The sequence below is a fragment of the Triturus cristatus genome, chromosome 11, assembly GCF_964204655.1.
Source record: "Triturus cristatus chromosome 11, aTriCri1.1, whole genome shotgun sequence".
Taxonomy (NCBI): domain Eukaryota; kingdom Metazoa; phylum Chordata; class Amphibia; order Caudata; family Salamandridae; genus Triturus; species Triturus cristatus.
The window spans coordinates 847,149,453-847,172,522 of NC_140594.1; positions in this window are offsets into that span (position 1 = coordinate 847,149,453).

Genomic DNA, 23,070 nt, shown 5'->3' on the forward strand with positions numbered 1-23,070 from the left:
CAGCCAGGATAGCTTGACTCCAGTGGCCTGGAGAGCACAGGACCCATGTCTGAGCATACCCGTCCCACTCAGGGTGACAAATGCAAAAAGAACAATTGATGGACAGAATGCAGAACAATGTCATACATTCACCCCAGTACAGAGATCTGGGCCTAAATCCATTGTTTTTTTGCTCACATGCCATTCCAGTTTGGACCCAGCCATATGCAAATCAGTCTTGACCCTCCGCCCAATGGGAACAGTCAAGCCCGAACTGCCAGGTCAGGTCCTCCCTGGACTGGAAACAGGCATCCTAGGAACGGTTTCGGGCTTTCAGCCCACATCAGCCAGGAGAGCTTGACTCCAGTGGCATGGAGAGCACGGGACCCACGTCTGGGCATACCCGTCCCACTCGGGGTGCCAAATGCAAAAAGAACAATTGATGGGTCCTGGGCTCACTGTGCCACTGGAATCAAGTTATCCTGGCTGAAGAGGGGTGAAACCCCTAAACCGGTCCTAGGATGCTTGTTTCTGGTCTAGGGAGGACCTGGCTTGGCAGTTCGGGCTGGACTGTTCCCATGAGGCACAGGGTCAAGACTGATTTGCATATGGCCAGGTCTAAACTGGGGTGGCATGGTGAGGAAAAGAATGATGGATTTAACCCAGATCTTTTGACTGGGGGTGAATGTTTTGATTTGTTCTGCATTCCGTCCATCAATTGTATGTCTTTTTCTTCCCCCCCCCCCCTAAGTGGGCCAGGCATGCCCAGACGTGGGTCCTGGGCTCACTGTGCCACTGGAATCAAGCTATCCTGGCTGAAGAGGGGTGAAACCCTGAAACCGGCCCTAGGATGCTTGTTTCCAGACCAGGGAGGACCTGGCTTGGCAGTTCGGGCTGGACTGTTTCCATGAGGCACAGGGTCGAGACTGATTTGCATATGGCCAGGTCTAAACTGGGGTGGCATGGTGAGCAAAAGAATGATGGATTTAACCCAGATCTCTTGACAGGGGTGTATGTTTTGATTTGTTCTGCATTCCGTCCATCAATTGTGAGTCTTTTGCTTTCTCGCCCTAAGTGCGCCAGGTATGCCCAGACGTGGGTCCTGGGCTCACTGTGCCACTGGAATCAAGCTATCCTGGCTGAAGAGGGGTGAAACCCTGAAACCGCTCCTAGGATGCTTATTTCCGGTCCAGGGAGGACCTGGCTTAGTAGTTCAGGCTGGACTGTTCCCATGAGGCACAGGGTCAAGACTGATTTGCATATGGCCAGGTCTAAACTTGGGTGGCATGGTGAGCAAAAGAATGATGGATTTGACCCAGATCTCTTGACAGGAGGTGTATGTTTTGATTTGTTCTGCATTCCATCCATCAATTGTGAGTCTTTTGCTTTCTCGCCCTAAGTGCGCCAGGTATGCCCAGACGTGGGTCCTGGGCTCACTGTGCCACTGGAATCAAGCTATCCTGGCTGAAGAGGGGTGAAACCCTGAAACCGGTCCTTGGATGCTTGTTTCCAGTCCAGGGAGGACCTGGCTTGGCAGTTCGGGCTGGACTGTTCCCATGAGGCACAGGGTCAAGACTGATTTGCATATGGCCAGGTCTAAACTGGAGTGGCATGGTGAGCAAAAGAATGATGGATTTAACCCAGATCTCTTGACAGGGGGTGTATGTTTTGATTTGTTTTGCATTCCGTCCATCAATTGTGAGTCTTTTGCTTTCTCGCCCTAAATGTGCCAGGTATGCCCAGACGTGGGTCCTGGGCTCACTGTGCCACTGGAATCAAGCTATCCTGGCTGAAAAGGGGTGAAACCCTGAAACTTGTCCTAGGATGCTTGTTTCCGGTCCAGGGAGGACCTGGCTTGGCAGTTCAGGCTGGACTCTTCCCATGAGGCACAGGGTCAAGACTGGTTTGCATATGGCCAGGTCTAAACTTGGGTGGCATGGTGGGCAAAAGAATGATGGATTTAACCCAGATCTCTTGACTGGGGGTGAATGTTTTGATTTGTTCTGCAGTCTGTCCATCAATTGTGTGTCTTTTGCTACACTGTGTATGGGCAAAGTCAGTTTGCAATGGGGAAAGTTCATAGCATATGATTTTAAAAAAACTAGAAATTCACTAAAAAAACAAAGGGCAAAATGATGTTATAGAAAGGGATGGAAAACATTCCTAAAATTGGATTGAAAAAGACAAGAAATTCACTAGAAAAAAACAAAGTTAAAGTGATGTTTTAGTTAATTATGGAAATAACACCTTGCTTACATAGAAATCAAACCTTCAGAAATGCACTGAAAAAACACAGTGGTTAAAGTGACGTTATAGATAGGTGAAAAAGCCACACACAATGTAATGTTTGTCATCAATGATCTCATCAATTGTCATTTAATATGTATTGAGTGATGTCATATGTGAGGTCATGCGAAATATATAGTTGGCTCAGTAATCTATAACTGGTGTATTTTAGTTTGTTTTTTAATGTTGCATTGTGTTTGGCTTTTTGTTCTAACTATAACATCACTTTGACTTCTTTTTTTCAGTGAATATAGTTTTGCTTATTCATTCCTGTCAATTGTGCCATTTGTCCAGCCTGAGCCTATGACAGAGCAACTTGTGACAATGTGGGAAAAAATAAAGCTGTGTTGTGCTCTCCCATGACTTTTGGTGAGGGATCCTCAGCATCATTTGGTAAGGTTGAGCGAGTCTAGCTGTGAGGGAGAAGACTGCATTTCAGCTAAACGAGAGCCTTGACATAGAGCATGGATAAGAGACCCAAGAGACAACAATGGCCTGTGCACTCGTTTATGTGGTTGGGGGAATCTACACATAACCTGCCCAACACAGAGACCATGTTGCTGCTTCACTGCTCACACAGAGTCAGAGACAGGGTGCATGGTTGTATAATGAAATATCACTGACAAAGATATAAGTGACAAAAATATTGCTAAAAAAGATTTTGAAGGCAAATATAGACATTATATACTTGGTATAAAAAGTCAAAAATATTGATGACAAAACTATAGAAGACTACAATATCATCAATGAATAGGTCATTATAATAAATTTGAACTATTACACAATATTTTAATTGAGAACATATTAACTTTAAAACATATATCTTTCAGAATAATATATTAAAAAAATTACTTGTAAAAATGTATACAAAATTATACTTTACAAATATAAAATTAAAATATATATTTTAAAGTAATTACAAAAAACAAAATATTTAAAATGGATATGTTATACATAAATAATTTTAAAAAAACTAAAATAAAAATGTATTGTAATTACAAACACCAGATTAAATAATTAAAGAAAACATATGTGTAGGGAATTGGGTTACTGGCTGAGGGGGCGTGTAACCACCATTCTTGTCAGGGTGAATCACAAGCAAACCAAAACCTAACCGGTGCTCAACCCTCTGGTAGCTTGGCACAAAACACTTAGGCTTAACTTAGTGGCAATGAGTAAAGTATTGATGCAGCACAAAATATGCAAGAAAGTGAACACACAACAGAAGAGAAACAGAAGAGAAATCCCATACCAGTTTAGAAAAATAGAGTAAAATGTAATAAATTATTTGACTCCAAATGACACAAATCCAATCAGTAGAACCGGAGATATTCAATTTTAAAGATATAATTAAAAATAGTGCTTAAAATTGCAAAGCGCCAACTGTGGTTATCTTGTCACACCAGACCGGGACAAAGACACAAAATCAGGGCTTCTGTGTTGGAGCACGGGTCAGATACAGGGCCTGATGAACAAAGTACCTTAAAACCTTGTTGTGAAGCGTTCCGATGTCCCGTGTTGAAAATGGGTTGCACAGCAGTGGTTCAAAGGAGCTACAGGGCTGCAATGAGAGGTACTGAATCAAGGATGTGTCATGCACAGTGGTTAAGAGGAGCAGCAGGGCTATGATGTGAGGTTCTGCGTCAAGGATGCGTCACGCAGTGATATTTCCGAGGTGTTGCGTGGTCCTGCGTCAGGGATGTGTTGCACAGCAACGGTTATTATGTGGAGCTGCGAGGCAATGCGGTGCTCTGCGTTGGTTCTGCTAGGACCACAGTTGGGCTGGGAGAGTACCTTCAAGCCCACTTCCAAGGGTCCAGTACTGGGATGGCACCACTTGAGGTGGTGGGGGGGGGGGGCTGGGGTCACAGATGGCAAAGTCCGGTTACACTGTTCAGGGTGGCTGGAGCCTTTTCTGTCCCTGTGATTGTGATCAGGAGGCCAGTCAACTAGCCCTAGGAGCCACTCTGATGGTCCTGGGTTCATGATGCAGGTCCAGTCCTTCTCACTTAGGCAGCAGGGCTGCAAGGCAGCAGAGTAACAGTCCTTCGTGCAGCAGAACAGCACTGCAGTTCTTCTGAGTCTTCCACAGGTCCAGATGTGTACTTTAGAGTTTTACTAGGGGGTCTTATACATGATGGCCACTTTGAAGTGGGAGACTCTTCTAGAGTCCTCCCCTTACAGAGGTGTCTGGAATTCCCTGCCTCCCTGCCCTGGCCCCAGCTTGTCTGGGGGCACACAAGACTAGTTTGAAACCCTTAGTGAGTGTGCTAAGGCAGAGTCTTTGTGATGTACAAGTGTGGCATGTGACAGGCCCAAGTAAGAGATGAGCCATCCTACCAACACCTATTCCTCCTTTGTTTCACTATCTGGGAGTAGAGAGAGACCAAATGCCAGCTACAACTAGCCGTGGGACCCAGGATACAGGCTGCAGGCACCAAAATGCCAACTTTCTAAAAGTGGCATTTTCAGAATTCTGACTTAAAATCCAACTTTACCATTACAAGCAAATGGCAATTTTTTAAACGTAGCATTTTCAGAATACGACTGTACCATTAAAGAGAATTTCACATGATAATTTAAAACTACAAAGGCACCAAACTCGGCGTTCCCTTCCTGCTCCCAATTGAAAGGTAGCACATATTAAATGTAACTTTCTAAAAGTGGCCATTTCTGAATTGTGACTTAAAATCCAACTTTACCATTACTAGCAAATGCCAACTTTTTAAATGTGGCATTTTCAGAATACGACTGTACCATTAAAGAGAGTTTTAAATGATAATTTCAAACTCAAAACTCCAAAGGCAACAAACTCGGCATTACCTACCTGCTCCCAATTAAAAGGTAGCACTTATTACATGTAATCAGATAACCCAATGCTATCCTATGGGAGAGGTAGGCCTTGCAGCAGGGAAAAATTAATTTAGGCGTTTCCACTAACAGGACATGCAAACTTTATGGGCTGTGTAGGGCCTACCAAACGGGAAACATATGTATTAACAAGCATTTACAATGCAATGGTCTCGGCAATATTATAGGTAGAGCTATTGGTATTGCTCATTATTTTTTTATCATTTTTGTATCCCTAAATAAATGGCATTGTCATTTCTATTGGCATTAGCTTTTTTTTTTGCATATGTGATACCTATTGCATTAGCAGAGAGAGAGTGATGTAGTGAGATAGAGAGAGTGAGTGAGGTATTGAAATAGAGAGTGAGGTAGTGAGAGAGAGTGAGGTAGATAGAGTGAGGTAGTGAGATAGTGAGTGAGGTAGATAGAGAGTGAGGTAGTGAGATAGAGAGAGTGAGGTAGTGAAAGAGTGAGGTAGTGAGGGAGAGGGATGTTGTGAGGTAGTGATATATAAGCATAGAGTGATGTTGTGATGTAGTGAGATAGAGAGAGAGGTAGTGAAAGAGAGAGTGAAAGTGAGTTAGTGAGATAGAAAGAGTGAGGTAGTGAGATAGAGAGTGATTGAGGTAGTGAGTGGGATATTTAAAGTGGATAGAAATATGGTGGCATCATGTACATTCTTTGGAAAGGAGGATCCTCGGGAGACTTGGGGATACACAGTATACACAGTAATCTTAGCCTCTAGACTGGAATACAGGAAGTGTATTGTTTTGGTACTGGGCATGAAGAAAAATACAAAAGCTACATTCTTTATGCCGGCTCCGTTGAAACCAAATTCAAACTTTTAAAGAATGTTATCCCTAACAAATACCGTTACATTACTTGACAAGTAAAAGACTGGAAAATAAGGGTAATGAACTTCCTTCATAACACACCTTTCTGCAGTCTTGTCATTGTACTGCTCTGCATCTAAGAGAGGAGGAGAGAGGTCTGTGGGTACAGGAGGACGGAGAGAAGCCACTGTAGTGCCCAACATCTAAGAGAGGAGAGAGATCTGTGGGTATAGGCGGCAGGAGAGAAGCCACTGTAGTGCCCTGCATCTAGAGAGAGAAGAGAGGTCTGTGGGTACAAAGGGGCGGGAGAGGGGCCACTGTACTGCTTGCATCTAGAGAGAGGTCTGTGGGTACAGGGGACAAGGGAGACACCACCCTACTGCAGCATGCATCTAGAACGAACGGGGTCTGTGGGTACGGGCCAGTGAAACACCCTATTATAGCATAATCTAGAGAGGGGAGTCCGAAGGACGGTGCAAGAGCAATTTTTAATGGGAATTGGGGTCGTGATTCAGAGGTTGCGAAAGTTACCATCGCACTGAGCAGAAACAAAGGGGGGGGGTACAGTCTAGAGACAGGAGAGAGATACGTTCTCGCTACGTTGTTCTTCACAGGGAGGAGGGGTGCAGGCTGTAGGCAAAAGGTGGGGGGCATACTTGCAGACCGACCTCTGCCCCCACCCCTGCCCTACCGTCACTGCGGTGCATGACAACAATAAAATTTTACTTACTTACACAACAGCCTGACAATCATGGCAGGCCAGGGGCTCCCGTCGACTGAAGACATAGTATAGTGCCCAGCAGGCGCGCAACACCCATTGGACTTACAGGGCTTCAGCCCCCCCGTCGTGTGTGGCAGCCCGGGATGAGACAGCTTCTCGGCGCGCACACAGCCGCACCCGAGCACTTCACAGGTCTTTAAAAGACCATTTGCATGTTAATGAGGCCTCGCTGTTGTTTCACCCCTTCTAAGAGCCCCTGCAGCTCCACTCTGCCTATGGCTTAAAAGATTCAGCCCCCCCCCCGAAATATTTTCTTAGCCCCCCCCCCCGAAATTTTGCTCTAGTTGCGCCTCTGGTGCCCAGGAGTCGATTATTCTCTGAGGTCGGCGCTATAAAGATCCGCCAGAGTCTGATTCCCAACAGGGCAAGGGTTCCGTTGGGCGTTTACAAAGATCCGCTTTACATTACGTCGTGGGGGAGTGGGTGAGGCGTACAGCTGGGTACGATATCTAGTGTCTTGGGCTGGGAGAGTGAGGAACTGTAGTGCTTGGGCGTGGTCTTGATCTATCCATAGCTTTGCAGTGTACGCAAGTTCACTTGGAAATGGTATATACATGTACTCGCTTGGTATCTATGGTACTCGGAAGCTGGACAAACGTGTGGCTTCTAGAAAGGTTCATATCCTACTTAGCGCCAGGGCACGGCAGGGCCTTGTAAGTAAGTAGGTGGCATACTAAGTACCCGGGAGCCTTTAATGTAGGTGCCCCAGGGAAGAGCAATGTGCGCTGTAGTGATGGCCTGCGAGGGGCTTCATTCACTTGTCCCCGCGCCCTCCTGCAGCTTAGGGCTTGCAGCCCCCACCCCCCCCCCCTTCCGGAGCTAGGCTTCCCTCTTCATTCTGACTCCGCACTCCCCCGGCAGCTCGAGGCTCACAGTGCCCCCTCCCTGGCCGGGAGAGCCTGGACGGAGCTAAGCTTCCCTCTTCAGCCTCACCTCGGGCTGCACCATGCGTACTGATCCTCACGCCACCGGGGCTCTGGGCATCCCAAGCACACTGTAAGGGTCCAAGGGAGACCCTCCAAAAGGAGCAGGCCATGTGCTTGTCGCACGACTTTAGGATATGGACGGTGAGGGCGACGGCCCCATCTATTCTCCAGGTGAGGGGGGTTGCCTGCCTTTTGGTGCGGGGTGTGTTCACCGCTGGCAAGGCACCCGATCGGTCGGCAGCCGCGGAGGGGGTCAGAGTAATCGTGCCCTTCCGTTTGGCCACAGTGTGTGGCAGCGCACCGCCCCAGCAAATTGGCAAGGCTGGGGCGCCGTATTAGCTGAGGCAGTCTGAGGAATCTGATGTCTAGGCTAAGTACAGAGGACGGTTATTTCTCTCACGCAAGCACACCACCACTGCCTTTCTCCGAGGCGAAGCAGAAATGCCTCGGAGAAACGCAGCGGCGGTTTCAGATTCGGGGGCGTGTTTCTTTTTCTCTCCTCTTGCCATTGGCTGGAGTAGAGAAAAACACGCCTGATAAAGGGCGTGGCTAAAAAGTAGAAAGAACAGCAAGAACACGGCCCCGAATCTGAAAAAAACGGAGCCTATTTGGAGGGACGGCTCTCCCCTCCAATGGCTGGCCTCCGTTTAGGAAGCCAGCCAATGGAGGAGAGGCAAAAAGAGAGGCGGGTTAAGGAGCCACTCTAGAAAACATTAAATCTCCGACTGCCGGTTCTGCCTTCGGCAGACCGGTAGTCCTCGACCTAAAAAGGACGTTTTAAGCCTGGCAAATGGTTTATTTTTCCAGGTCGAAATTGCAGCTTAAAACTGCACATACAGGCTGTAATAGCAGGCCTAAGACATGTTTAAAGGGCTGCTTAAGTGGATGACACAAGGAGTGCTGCAGGAACACTAGTAGCATTTGTTTTACAGGCCCTGGGTATGGGTGGCACCACTTTATTAGAGACTTATAAGTAAATTAAATGTGCCAGTTGGGTGTAAGCCAATTCTATCATGTTTAAGGGAGAGACCACAAGCACTTTATCACTGGTTAGCAGTGGTAAAATGCACAGAGTCCTAAGGCAAAAAAAAAAGAAGTCAGCAAAAACAGGACGATTGAAGGCACAAAGTTGGGGGGAACTATGCCAAGATTGTCAGATCCAACATTAGGCAGTGCAATGAAGATATACATATAATGAAAAAATCTGAAAAAAGTAAATAATAAAAAATCCATTTACATTCAACTAATGTTAACATTAAAACAATAAATATGCATTTAATCATTTTTAAAGAAATCAGATAAAAAATATTGACTGTGAGTAGTCAAAACCATTATTCCAACCTGACATCATTAGGGAAAGTGGTGGACTTTTGAGAAGTAAGATTTACTATTTCTATTCGAACATAAGCAAAGGTACGCAAAGTGTTGCCTTTGAAAGAGTAAGGTTTACTATTCTGACTCCGACGTAAGCAATAGTAACAAAAGTGCTGGACTCTGAAGGGGTCAGATTTACTAGTCCCAGTCCAACCTGAGTAACAGTAGGGAAAGTGTTGGATTTTGGAGGGGTTAAATTTACTATTCCCACTCATATATCAGCAGTAGTGGGGTATGTTTTGGATTCTGAAAAAGGTCAGAACTATCCCAAATCCAATGTAAGCAACAGTATAGAAAATTTAAAACTTTAGAAAACTCAGATTTAATTTTCCTCATCCTAAATTAACCCCTTCCCTGTGCGGGTAATTCCCCCGTGGTGTGGGGGGAAGGGTGTTGGCCGCGTCGCTGCTGTGCTCGTGACGAGCTCAGCTCGTCATGACTCACAGTGGAGCTGTGCTCCTGACGAGCTGAGTTCTCACGACCCCGCCCACTGATTAATTCTCCCACACAGGCGGGGAATTAATCGCGCGTGGGCGGGCCGCGACCGTTCTGACGAGCTCAGCTCGTCATGAGCACAGGTCCACTGTGACTCATGACGAGCTGAGCTCGTCATGAGCACTCAACAGGTTAATACAAAATAAATAAATATCAAATATATTTCCATAAACGTATTAGAAATATTCAATGCTATTAATATTATTATTTTGCTGTTGTAGTTATTATTAATTTTATATATTTATTATGTCTATAAGTTATTAAAAACTATAAACATGAACTTAGTATAAACAATTATTAATTAAAAAAAAAAATTTCGGGCACAGAAACTGTCACTCAATTTCTCTTCCAGATTTTCAGTTCCTCACCCACCTCCCTTTAGCATGAGTGACTGACTTACACTCACATCACAACACATGCACAATACTTTCCACGTGGCAGCTGGAAAATATGCAAGGACACTTGGTTACAAATAACATAATAAAATAACAAAATTAAATAAAACCCAACCCTCCCACAACCAGCACACTTTAACAATATTGGGGGCATATTTACAAGGGCTTTATCTCCGCTTTTTTAGCTTACAAAGCCAAAAAAGAGGAGATAAAACCAGCATCCTATTTACAAGAGGGTGCTAACATGCATAATCGCATGTTAGCACCCTTTTTCCCAACGCCTCACTTTGCATCTCCAATAAGATGCAAAGTGGGCGTTACTGGGCGTAACCAAGATGGACTACCTTGCAAATATCACTGATGTTTACATTGCGATATTTACAAGGCAGCCCACATGATTTTAGCACACATTAGATTTTGGCGAAAATGGCTGTTTTCGCCAAAAACTAACGTCTGCTAAAATCCTGACTTAGCCATCCCTAACATAGGGGGTGGATTATGCTGATACGACCCTGGTTATCGCCCTTTTGCAGGGAACATCGCTGGAAAACCAGCGATGTTCCCTGCAAAAGGGCGATAACCTCACTATCTCTGGAATTGTTATCGCCCTGGAGTAACGCATTGTTAATAACGTGCTACCAGGGCGATAAATACTAGAGATAGCCTGTGATAATATAATTATCGCTAAGCACGGCCAGCGATAATTATCGCTGGTCGTTGTTAATATGCCCCTTGGTCATCTAACTTTTTGGCAAACTGCAGCTGCTTTGACAACAGAGGTATCCCTTTTTATTGCAAATTATCCTTGATTTTGGGTGGGGAATGGCAAAGGGTTGCCAGTTCACAACCCTTCAGCGCATGTCCAGACCAGTATGGAAGATTAAAACAGAGTTGCCAGGGGCCCCTGTGCTGAATAAAACAATGTGTAGTGAGAAAATGTGTGTACAACCTCCACCTGGTTGTCTAGGTGTTTTAAAGCTTATGGGAACACGTAAACGAGGGCAAACTGTTTTTCGGCACATAACTCCTGCACTTTGTATATTCAAGCCAAACCTGTCCCAGATGGGTTCCCCTCTGCCCCCTGGATGCTGTCTTTCTAGCAACCACCACCCATCCCTCCCTCGCCCCACAACGGAAGAACCACACGACTCCGGATTTTGGTAAAGGCCACAGTTTATTGATACTATCTATCATGTTAAACCATGATCGTGATGCATCACAAAATTAATTAGTCATTAAATGTCATAGTTCCAGTAAAGCTGTCAAAAGTACACAACTACAAACACATCACGTTACTTCTTGTCTAGTAGCTGCACTGTCAATCACAAAACCATAAGTCATCACTTTGACATCATTACATAGACCTCAGCATTTAACCCCTGTGTGGTAAATCATCCTTTCCCCCGCACCATTCTGATGGTTCGTTGTTTCTCTTATGGCGCAGATCGAGGCGTCCCTTGCTACCGCTGTCTGGCATGAAAGTCTCTCTTAGGCCATAACCGGGGTGCAGGGGATGTGCCTGCTTTGCCTGTCTCCTATGCTTTGGGCTCATTTGCTGTCATTCCATAACCCTACCATGAGGCATCCCAAGGGCTACCTTGCTGGCAACATTTTTCCCTCTACCGGCCTACTGGCCACCCTTCAGAGTTTATTAGCACAGGTTAAATGGTGCTGACTCAGGAAATGTACTCATCGCTATGAGCAACCTATAAGTTCCAGGGCCCCCGCAAAGTTAAGAAGGAACATAACCATACCAACCCCTGAGAGGGAAACCCGATCCTCAAATTGATGAATCTTTGACTAACAAACCCCCATCCCATACCCTTGCAGAACTTGCTCATGGATATGTTCAGCTTTCTTCTGGACCTCTCGACCGCACCGTGGTGTTGGGCCCCCGCCTCTCAAAATGGGCAATGATTTCCAACCACAATATGTCCACAGGCTACACCAGCCTGGCTATCTCTATCAAATATGCTTGCATGCTCGCAGGTAGCATCTGCCTGCCGAACGTTGTAAGGTCATTGCCCACCAAATTATTCAACATGGCATCCAGTGGCCCTCTCGCGTCCAGTGCTGCCGGTACTAACGACAACAACTGATTTCAACCCTGGCCTACCCAGCCAGACCATGCTTGTGTTCTTCGGTCAGATCCCCTTGTATTGCTTTGGCAAGCTTTCCCAGTGTTGCGACCTGGTGATGTACACGTGCCAGACCACCCAGACCGTCTGGGTGCCATCCGCCACTCTTGGAATCAGAGAACAAACGTGGCCTTAGTAACTGTCTGGCCTGAAGTATGTTCTGTGGGTGCTGGACCTCCATCTGCCCAGTCTTTTTATTTCTTACTCTCCCATACCACGGCTCACTGCATTTTTAGCCACCCCATCCTGAAGGAGTGGGTACCAAAACTCCTGCGGGTAACTCGCCACCAAGAATGCCCTTTGAATTAGGCGCTGCAGCTCCTCATTCCCTTTGAGCTGATCTCTGTGTCTGGGTGCTCTCAACTGGTTCCCTGCTGCCACTTGATGATCTCTATACCAGTTTGCCTGCTCAAGTTCATCCACCTCTGCCCTGTATAGCTCTGGTTTTTGGCACTGACTCCTGGCTTGCTTCCTCTCCATTGCTTCTGCTGCTGGCCCCTTTCTTGCCATCCATCATGATAATCACAGAGAAGCTACCAAGGTATCAGGCTCCTTCACTGGCTTGGTCAACTGCAGGCTCAAAATGGTCCTGGGAGGGGGCTTATTGCCTGTGCCCTCACTGTTTGGGCTACGTCTAAATCCGGGATGTCCTTTTTAGGTTTAGCTAGACAGTGCATGCCCTGTCTCTTCGAGACCTGCTAAAATCAGTCTGTGGGCTTCAAGTCCATCCCCTTTCTTGCTATTGCTTTTCATTTGTCTATGTCAGTGTCCTAAAAAACCCTGCCTGCTAATGGTCAGCCCTGCCTCTTTGTTCCTCCTTTCTCTATTCTGTTCCTCCCACAGAGCAGGGACTTAGTACTGTCTCATTCCGCTATGGTTTTTTATCTATTCTTTGGGGGACTATCTTTTTCTTGGTTTCCTGCTCCGTTACTGTTTTTCTGTGTTTAGCTTCAACGCCTTAGCTGCTTACATTCAAATATAGCAATCTTCCTCCCACCTCCTCTTAATGCCACAGTTGTGTTACTGCTGCCTTTTTAACTGCTTGCCTCCCCTACCGTGACTCCTGCTTGTTGCTTGCTTTTCTTGAAAAGCAATTCACAGGATTGGTCCTGTTTTCAACCGCTTACTCCGTTTTTGTAAAGAGGCCTCTAAATCTTGTCATCTATTCACATTTGCTGTGCATTCAAAGACCGAATTCAAATGTCAGATGCTGATTACCAGCACTTATTTTCTTTCTCTGACTTCAAAGTTAAAGCATTTCCCAGTTTTGCTTCTACGTCCCCAAACTTCCTCCTCCTTCGACCGCTTAAGCCATGCCTGTGTTGCTTGTTTGTGTTCTCTCCTCTGCGACCCAGTAAAACCAGAATAAAGCCCATTTCAAGGTTGATGCTCTGCTTTATCTTCCTCTGCTGCGCAAATATATGTATAATTTACTGTGCAGGATGAGACCTGAGCTATGACACCCCCTCCCCTGGGCCCCAGCTTCAGCTTGTGATAGGTATGGGACATCAGAACAGAATTTAAACCACCAGAATCCTGGTGAATTAAGGACATATAAGGCTAGGTAGATTTTAGATTGTGGATGATTTAGAGAGCACAATTCCCTAAAGATTTTACAGAACCCAAAATGATGTGGCTTTTCAAACTGTCCCAAAGCAGGCACCAACTACTGGCTTTGATGATGCCTCCAGGGAACGACAGAGTTTTGGACATTTTTGTTTAGAAAAGCTATAAGGAACTTTTCTTCCATTTCTTTTTGGCAACAATCTCAGAATTGGGAAATTAATCTCCTTTGTCTTCTTTTTTTCACAAATTTCATAGTTCGCTACATTTTGCCATCCCCATTGATGTGAAAGAACCTGTGCACTTGGTTTATGGCTGTGACCTGTGGCAGACTGCCACATAACTTAATTAGGGGATTTCTGAATAGTCTCTTAAACTCAAGTATGCTGACCCCTGACGTGTGTCCAACTGGCCCGTCAGCTTTTCCTGGACAGTGATCCCCCTGCACTTGAAGCGACAACAGGTACTGGATTTCAGAAAGCCAGGGGGATACCTCTTTACTTCTAACCTTCTGGAAAGACTTCAGCCCCCATCTTGCTGACCCCGATGCTGTGTGCTGATTTGTGTGATAATACCCCCAACCTCTGAGCTATGCAAGTGCCACGTCCAATTCCTTGTTCTATGTCCATTTGCCTCAGAGCCTCTTTAATTTACTGAAATAATGGCCACTTCTTTTTGCTCCCGCTGGGTGGATTCAGCCAAGCAGTTCTGGCCTCTTTCAGATTGCCCCCTCACTGTGCTCTGGTTGGCGTCTGCTCCTGACAGAAGGTGGCGAGTGGGGGCACTGAAAACGAGCATGGTTACTAATCAGAACATAATGATGGCGTATCCGTCAAGAACAACGCCTCTGGCTCGCTCTCCATCCTTTTGAAAGACATAGGGCTCCGCGCTCCTTGCACTCTATTGGCTCATTCAATTTTGCCCTGGCCAATGAAGCATGCAGGTTTTCCCATGCGCGACAAACCCCACTGTGAGTAGAGAATTGAAGAGGCAGGTAAAAACCCCAGGGCCCGCCCCTCCACCCTTCCTGTCTCAGCCTACCTCCATGGAAGACGCCTACTTGTCCACATTTGCCACGGTCCTTTCCCTCCCCGGCCACCTATTATTCTATGGTGATTGAAATTAAGGTGCTTTATGTAGCCCTGGGACACCTCAATGTGCTGGTTTTATATCCTATAGTCAGTCACAGAGTCTGCTGCCATTTATTTTGAATCTGCTGATTTTTCTGTGCAGAATTCGTTTTCATAACATGTTTATATCGAAAGTTGAGTCTGCCACCATGGTCTGACCCAAAATTCACACACCTTAAATGTCAATAGCATCCATTAGAAAAAAAGATCTTTAAAAGTGCTAGGGCTCGAATCTCAAAGGACCAACTGAGCAAGTTGGAAATTTGATTCTGTTTACTTAATCTTATGTGTGGAGCAATTTTCAGACATTCTTGCATTTTTGATGAAATTCTTTAAGTAGTGCTGAAAATGTGGGCCACCTGCAGACTTCGAGGAATGAATTAATGTATAAGTGTGTTTGCATACGGACATTGTGCTCATGTCTACACCGATTAACTTTTTAATCAATGGAGAAAATATTTCCCTTTATAGGAAACGCTTGCCTTACATCAACATCAATATGGGGGGGGGGTGTTTCCACCATGAAATCGTATTTCCCATGCCCTTGATAGAAGTCAATCTCCAACAAGTTTGGGTCGTGAAAATATCCATGGATGAATGTAAATGTGAGCGAAGTTGAAAGTTGGTAACCATGCAGACCAGAAGAATCAAAGTCCTTTGAAAGTAAGAAAAACACAGGGATGCACTCTTGTTTGTCAGGTGAAACCTACATGTGAGCCAAGGATATGTTTGAATAGAGCTAAAAATGATGTTTGTGTCCTGCTTAACATCAGGAAGGTATGTATGCAGCTGTGAGGGACTCTGCATGAGGAACATGTGACTACCTGCAAATTTACAGAAGAAGATATGTGAAGTAAACAAGGTAGTAGGAAGAATGAATATCTGCAGATTCACATGCGAAGACATGTTAAGTAAAATTTGGATTTTCAACGAATCATAAGTCGGGTTATATCCAAAAATATAAACAAAAATATGCAAAGCAGTTGGAAATATGGGAATCAAGGCGCTTGAAACTCGAATGTAAAGAGATTTAAAAAAAGGAACTTCATTATATGTAATTGCAAATAATGTGGTCAGTGGCAGATTATGTTTTGGGTAGTAATGCTGCTGTGCAGGAGGGGCTGCCTGGCAGGGGGTTGACCAGCAGTAGGAAGCTGAATATGGCAGCATCATGCCTGGCCAGCAGCATGCTCTCACCGGGTGCAGAGTGTCTGCAGGAAGCTGCATTTCCCTGAACTTGCTGCCACCGGCTGCAGTCCTTCTGCCTGCCACCTACAGCTAGCACCGAACATGCAGCATTGAGTAGTATTCTTTCCTGGCCTCACTGAGGCACAGCAGCCCCATGGTGGGAGTGGCAGTCTCCAAAGGGCTTCCACAGGAGATAGAGGCCCTGCACTCTCCTCAGTGGAGCGCCTATTTATGAAAAAGTCATGCAGCACAGCAAGTCACCTTGCTGCGCTGCACTGCGTAACAGGGAAAGGGCAGGATTGTGCCATATTTAATTTGCGAAACAATAAGTGCCAGGGCCCTCGTCAGGAGGCCATTGGAGCTTGCACCATCCATTGCCCCCGCCAACACTGCCAATGACAGACCCAACGAGTGGCGGCTCCTCTGCTAAGGAGGAGGATAGTCGCTCCACTGCTGAAAAGGAAAGGCAAAATGATAATAACATATTGTTTTTTTCTTTTTTTTTTTTTGTCCTCATTACCCAGATGTATACCAATCAGAAGCCATTGATCACTTCCCGGCAGCGCCTCTAGTGATCTTTTGACAACCAGGCATGATACCCTCTACACCATTGCCTTCTGTACTCAACCTTTGGTACCCTAAGCCGACTGGATGGCAACCTCCAGGGTTTATTGGCAGTACAGTGGAGAGGGGGTTAATCATTGGACTTAGTTGGTTAATAACTGTGCCCACTCCTCATAAGGAAGCCAGAATGCATTCCGCTTACATTTATGTGTTCTGTCCAGCTTATTAACGTATTTAATTGAAGCCAGCCATTCTGTTGCCCTAGGGTAAATTTCTTTGACCCAGTTTTTACAAATCTCCCTCCGCGCCAGTAGTATTAAAAGAAATATCAATTTTCTCGAATTATTTGGAAGAGATCTATAATTCTTTGTAAGCTCCAAAAAAACCATTAATTCGCTCACCTCGAATACTTCCCCAAGTATAGAAGAGATCGTATCACTTACTTCCAGCCAGAATCCTTGAATCTCCGGACAAAGGAGAAACATATGAATATCATCACCTCTTTCCTTTTTGCATTTCGGACATCTAGCTGGTGTTCCACTCCCCAGTTTAGACAATCTGTACGGAGTCCAATAAACCCTGTGAAGACAGAAGAGGTGGTTCCACCTTAAATTTGCGGGCCGAACTGTGGTATATAGTAAATCACATGATACTTGCCATAGATCTTGAATCTGTTCTCCTGGCAAGTATTTCTCCCACAGCTCCGCCGGCTTATTAAAATCACCATCCGCAGTCTCCATTAGTAACCAGTAGAGTTTTGCCACCTCTCTTTTCACAGGTCCCCTAACTAAAAAAAGCTCTTCCAATTTATTGGATAGTCCTGCTCCACAGCCGTCAGTGAGACTCCAACTCAGCATTTGCAAGTACTTAAATCTTGAAATTTGACCATTAGACAGTGTTTGGATCTCTTCCCAGGGGATTAAGGACCTTCTCCTTATCAATTGGCTCCACTCGGTAATTCCTGCGTTCTTTAATGGATGTGCCATACAGTCTCTTGTCCATTCTGGGGATCCAGGGGAGTTGAAAATTGGCGCAGATCCACTATAATAGCTGAGTTTTAATTCTCTTCTAATTTTATGCCATGTTTCCGCTAGACTCCGTAAACTCTTTAAACAAATTTTTTAAAAGAAACGCGGATCACCATATTTGTATATGAAACCATATTCTCCCCCTTTTATATTTTTTAGCATTGCTGTATACATCCTTCCTATTTCTGAATCCTCTGGTCCCTTAAATAGCGCTTTTCCACCATATTGTTATTATCATTTTATTTTTCCTATTGCAGTCAGTGGCGGGGCGGGACTGGCCAGAGCAGGGGAGGAGTGCTGTGCACTCTCCAAGCACGCATGAACTCTTTGGGCCAACCAAACAGTTCATGCACACTTTGCATGTTCCTACCAGGCTGCATTACACAGCCTGGCCAGGAACATGCACAGGCTCCCTGCTCCAGTCTGAGCACCTATCCATTGCTCTCAGACCAATCACAATGCTACATTGCAGTGTTGTTAATGGCTCAGGAGAGCCTGTCTGCCCGGATGCTTCCTGCTGCCAGCCATTAAAGGTACGTTTAAAAAAAAAAGTAATTCTTCTCTCCCCATCCCCTGCCCCCCTCCCGTCCCACCACCCCGTCCAGTAGCAGGCGCTGGACCAACACAACTATTTAACCATCACACTCTTGCAAGTGTGACAATTTATACTATTCCAAGACCCTAAAGCTATAAGAACGGCTTGGATGGCGGGTATTAGTCAATGTTAATGTGTATTGAATAAATAAACAGCAGTTGTTATGCTTCTCCCTACAATAGGCAGACAGCGCCACCATGTGGCAGACTGTCATAAGCTACAGTGCTGACAATTAAGTGCCGATGCCGAGTGCCAGAAATCACCGGCTCAGATTAAGCACTTAATACGTCGCATACCTGTCTTTTACTCTGCACTGGTGCCTTTTTGGCAGCCTAGGGTCAATGCAGACCTCCTTGCACCATGATGCAACGGTGGCTGCTTTGCATGCAGGATTGTTTTTCTACAGGAAGGGATACCTACCTGCACAAAAACAATCCTGAGCGGCATATTCCTCTATCTATGTGTGCTGCAAAATGCAGCATACATAGAAAGAGGAAGTAACAAGGAGAAATAAAGATGTTTCTCCTTGTTACGCCTCTCATGGGAAGGCGTATCATTTTGGCGCATTCCCAGGTTTATCAGTTCTGGTAAATCTGGGAATGTGACAAAACCCAGGGGATTTTCATGGGAACACCCACGCAATGTCCATGGAATGCCTTCCCAGAGCAGAGTAGCGCAATGCAGTGATTTGCTCTATGTTGCCTTACTCCAGTTATGGAACTCTGAGGTAACTTGCAATATCCTTATCATATAGTGCAAGGGGTACTTTATTCCTTATAATACATGGTCACACCATCACCTTTCCCACAAACCACTTAAAACTTTGGTGTGTAGCTCTTTCATATGAAAGAGAGGGCATGTTTGAAAACATGAAGAATAAAAAGAGAAGCTCTTGTGCAAAAATTAAAACACATCAAACAGCTGTTAGATACTTGCCGCAAAAAGGTATCAGAAACAGCCCAATCGAAGTCAGTTTTAAAAAAAAGAAAACTTCAGTAGCTCAGAATGTGTAGAAATATGCAGAAAGGTTCTAACTTTTCTATAATTATCTAAGGAAAGAAAAAGAATAATGTTCTTTTGGCTAGTCACTGTAAGCTAGAAAAATAGAGTAGAAGAAAGAAAAGCAAAAATTAATTTTCCTTCCTTTAAACAGCTGCTCCATGACCGGACCTATCTTTCACCTCACCGCTGGCACCGGAAGTAGGCATTGTGACATCAGAACTGGACTGCAATAACTTATTACAATTAAGTTCTGGCATCTTTTCTTTATAATCGGGACTGGGTGAGTCACGAGACGCTGATTATAAAGAAATTAGAGAAAGGTGTTTATTCAAGGTTTGCAGATTCTCATGTATTATAAGAGAACTACATTTCAAAATCTACAAAGTACTCTTCTGCCCTTTGAATATATTTTAAAACAGGACCTGTTGGCTACAAGATCGTAACTTAAGGCTGTGGCTAATATGTTCACTGTTGCCACCTTGTTTAGTCTCTGAACTCTGAATTGCAAGTGTCTGTGTCATTATTTCTAACAGTGTAAAAAACTCAATACCGAAGGCCTATTTCAGAAAAAAAAAAGTTGTACACCTAAACCCATATACGTGCACCTGCGTGGATATACAACTTTTGGGAATTCGCAAACATTCCATGTAGTACATCTGGAAAGCAGCTTTGCTCTCCACTTTCAGGTTTACTACTGGGAATGTCCTGTAACATTTTAAATGGTGCTGTTCCCACATTGTGACATTGCACACACAGTACTATTGTGCATTGGGGAAGCCACTGACCATGTCCAATTACAAATTTTCATTTTTTTGTCTCTATTGGGAAAACATTTTTACGAAGGAGAAACTCCTTCTTTTCCACCACCTAGAAGTTTGGGGAATGGGGTCTGTTTTCCTTCCATCCTGCAAAGGGATACCCGTGAGCCTTTAGTAAAGATCAGTCTGTAAACGTACAAATGTCTGTGTGGTCACCATCTCTTTTAATGCCTATTTCCCAACCTTTGCATGGAGGTTAATCCCGTATAATAGGCCTAAATACAATCATTTCACACCTAAATCCATGCTTAAACCAGAAAATCCATTTGAGTAAAATAAGCGCTAAATCTTATTGTTGTTGAAGAAACTGTAAGCATGATGGGTGTTGTAATGTTATCTCATGATCCCTTAACAAAAGTTCTAAAAAACATAGGGGCATATTATCAAGAACAGCGTTAAAATTATCGCCGCTTCTGGTGTGAACCTGGGCTTCTATTGGAATTCTCAAGGGCATATTATCAAGCCCATTATCGCCGCTTTAGCGGCCATTTCCTGCCGCTAAAGCGGTGATAATTTTAACGTCGTTCTTGATAATATGCTCCATATTGTTTGAGTCAGATGGTCTACATTTCCAATAGGACATTGCAATTAGTGCTGGACAAAATTTCAAGTCAGCCGGATTAATCGGAGAAAGTTTGGTAATTTTGTATTGCTCTTTGATGCGCAATTACTGATAATTATGTTATTACTCCTCGTCAAATTAAGAGCCATTTGGGGGGAAGAAACCTACAGCAAGAGCACATTTAGCGAGTGTGAGCGGCTGCTTGCACTCACTATTTGCGTTCTGCTGCATTTTGCGAAGTTCCTTAGACCACAATGTATCGTCGCGCCCAGTTTAGAAAACAGAGCTAAATGCCAGTAGTTAAATTGGAGGAAAATCCAACCTCAAGCTCAAGCGGTTGCTCACACTTGCTGTTCGTGTTCTGCTGCATTTAGCTCTATATCTAAGAACAGGGGGGCATATTATCAAGAAACGGCATTAAAATTATCACCGCTTTAGAGGCAGAAAACTGCCGCTAAAGCGGCGATAATGGGCTTGATAATATGCCCTTGGGAATTCCAATAGAAGCCCATGTTCTGGTGTCAACATGGGCTTCTATTGGAATTCTCAAGGGCATATTATCAAGCCCATTATCCCCGCTTTAGCAGCAGTATTCTGCCGCTTAAGCGGCGATAATTTTAATGCCGTGCTTGATAATATGCCCCAAAATGCCTCCAAAGCAAGGGGGCATTTTTTCCCTAAGAAATAATGATAAACACAAAATTACTCTTTTCAAGTCATTCAAGTGGAGTCTTGTGGAATTTGTAGGTAATTCTGCATGGTTTCGCTGCACAGAATTGCACAGGTTAGGCCCACCCCTAATTGCAGTGATGAGTCAAAATTTGCTTCTCTGTCCTTGCCTTGGAACAGTCAGGGGCATATTTATGACTGGGATTGCTTCACACTTGCACCACTCAACATGGTACATGCGCAATCCAAGCCAAAAATGTGATTTATGAAACAACAAAAGGCCTTCTCGCGTGGCCCTGAGTGGCTTCATAATTCCAGAGCAATGCAGTGCAGCACAAATGGCTGTGTTGCGTTTCTCTGCCATGAGAAGGCATTCCATGGGTGTGGCGTGGGTGTTCCCAAGCAACTCCCATGTATTTTGTTGCATTCCCAGATTTACCAAAAGCGGTAGACCTGGGAATGCATCAAAATGCAACGTCCACCCAGGTGAGGGTAATGCAGAGAAATATCTTTATTTCTCCTCTTTACTTCCTCTTTCCATGTGTGCTGCATTCTGCTGTCTGTACACAGAGAAAGAGGAAAATGCCTCTCGGGATTGGTTTTGTGCAGGAAGTTGTGCCCCTTCCCGCACAAAAACAATCCTGCTTACTACACAGGCACCCTTGCAGCATGTTGCATGGGTGCCTGCGTTGGCGCTAGGCAGCCTATTGTGCGCAGCACTGAGGAAAGGACAGGAATGCACTATACTGTAATAAATATAGTGCATTCCTGCCCTTTCTCTGTAAAGCAGAGCAGCAAGGTGACTGGCTGTGGTGTGTTACTTTTACATACATGGGCCTCAGAGTGTTTTGAGTACTATGTGAAGCTGTAACGCAAATATTGAGAACTCTCGCTTTTTGGTCTGCTGTATGATTGCCGACAATGATGCAAGCCAATATCTTACATCACTGCTAATCCACTGGCACCAGTCCTACGTACGTGCCACAGTCTCCCTGAGTAGTCAACTGCAGCCCAGTTTTTCTATTAAAAAGATGGAACTTTAGAGAATTTTTGCTTGCATTTTCTTGGATAAATGAGTACAAAACCAGAACATCCGTAGGAAGGAGCGCTAAAAAAAATCCCAATATTCAGCGCTGTCTTTTTGTAATTATCAATACAAACACACGGTTAAAAGAGGCAGAAAGCAAAACACTTATTTTCCCAGCAGGGGAGCACCGAATCCATCCTCTAGGAGCTCCATTAAAATAAGAGTCGCAATACATTTGTATTTGTTTCGTCTATACTTCGAAGAGGAAGCGATTAACGACTGTGCGTGTAGGATGGGATTGTCTTGCATTAATTGGGAACCCTGTAGCAAGAGCTATTAAACTGGTACCAGAAATGATGAGGAAGATGAGGCAAAAACAAGCATATCTCAAGCATATGTCCTTCATTATAGGTTGTGGATTATAATTGGAGAGTGACATGGCAAATCTTCCATGTGGCTTCTAGGCTACCTGCAAGGGTGTAGCGGCCATTGGTGCAGCAGGTGCAGTAGCATCAGGACCCAGAGGGACCAAATGAACCCTGATGATTGCTCTTTACTATCCCAACAGTCAAAAGGGATATTTTCCTGCTGGCACCATAGCCCATGGCATCCTTACTACTCTACTGGCTTCCCGCCCTTGTTTCCACATAGGCGGAAGTATGACGGAACTATGCATTCCCTTGTAACGCATGTGGTTACAATGCAGCGTTACAACATGAATGCGATTACCATGCATAACCTTTACCATGCATGGTTTTACAACGCATATGCTTTTGCCACGCATGCCTTTACAACAAATTTCATTGTAAAAGCATGAATGGTAAAGACATATATGTGGTAAAGGTTTCACCAGAAAGTATAGGTATT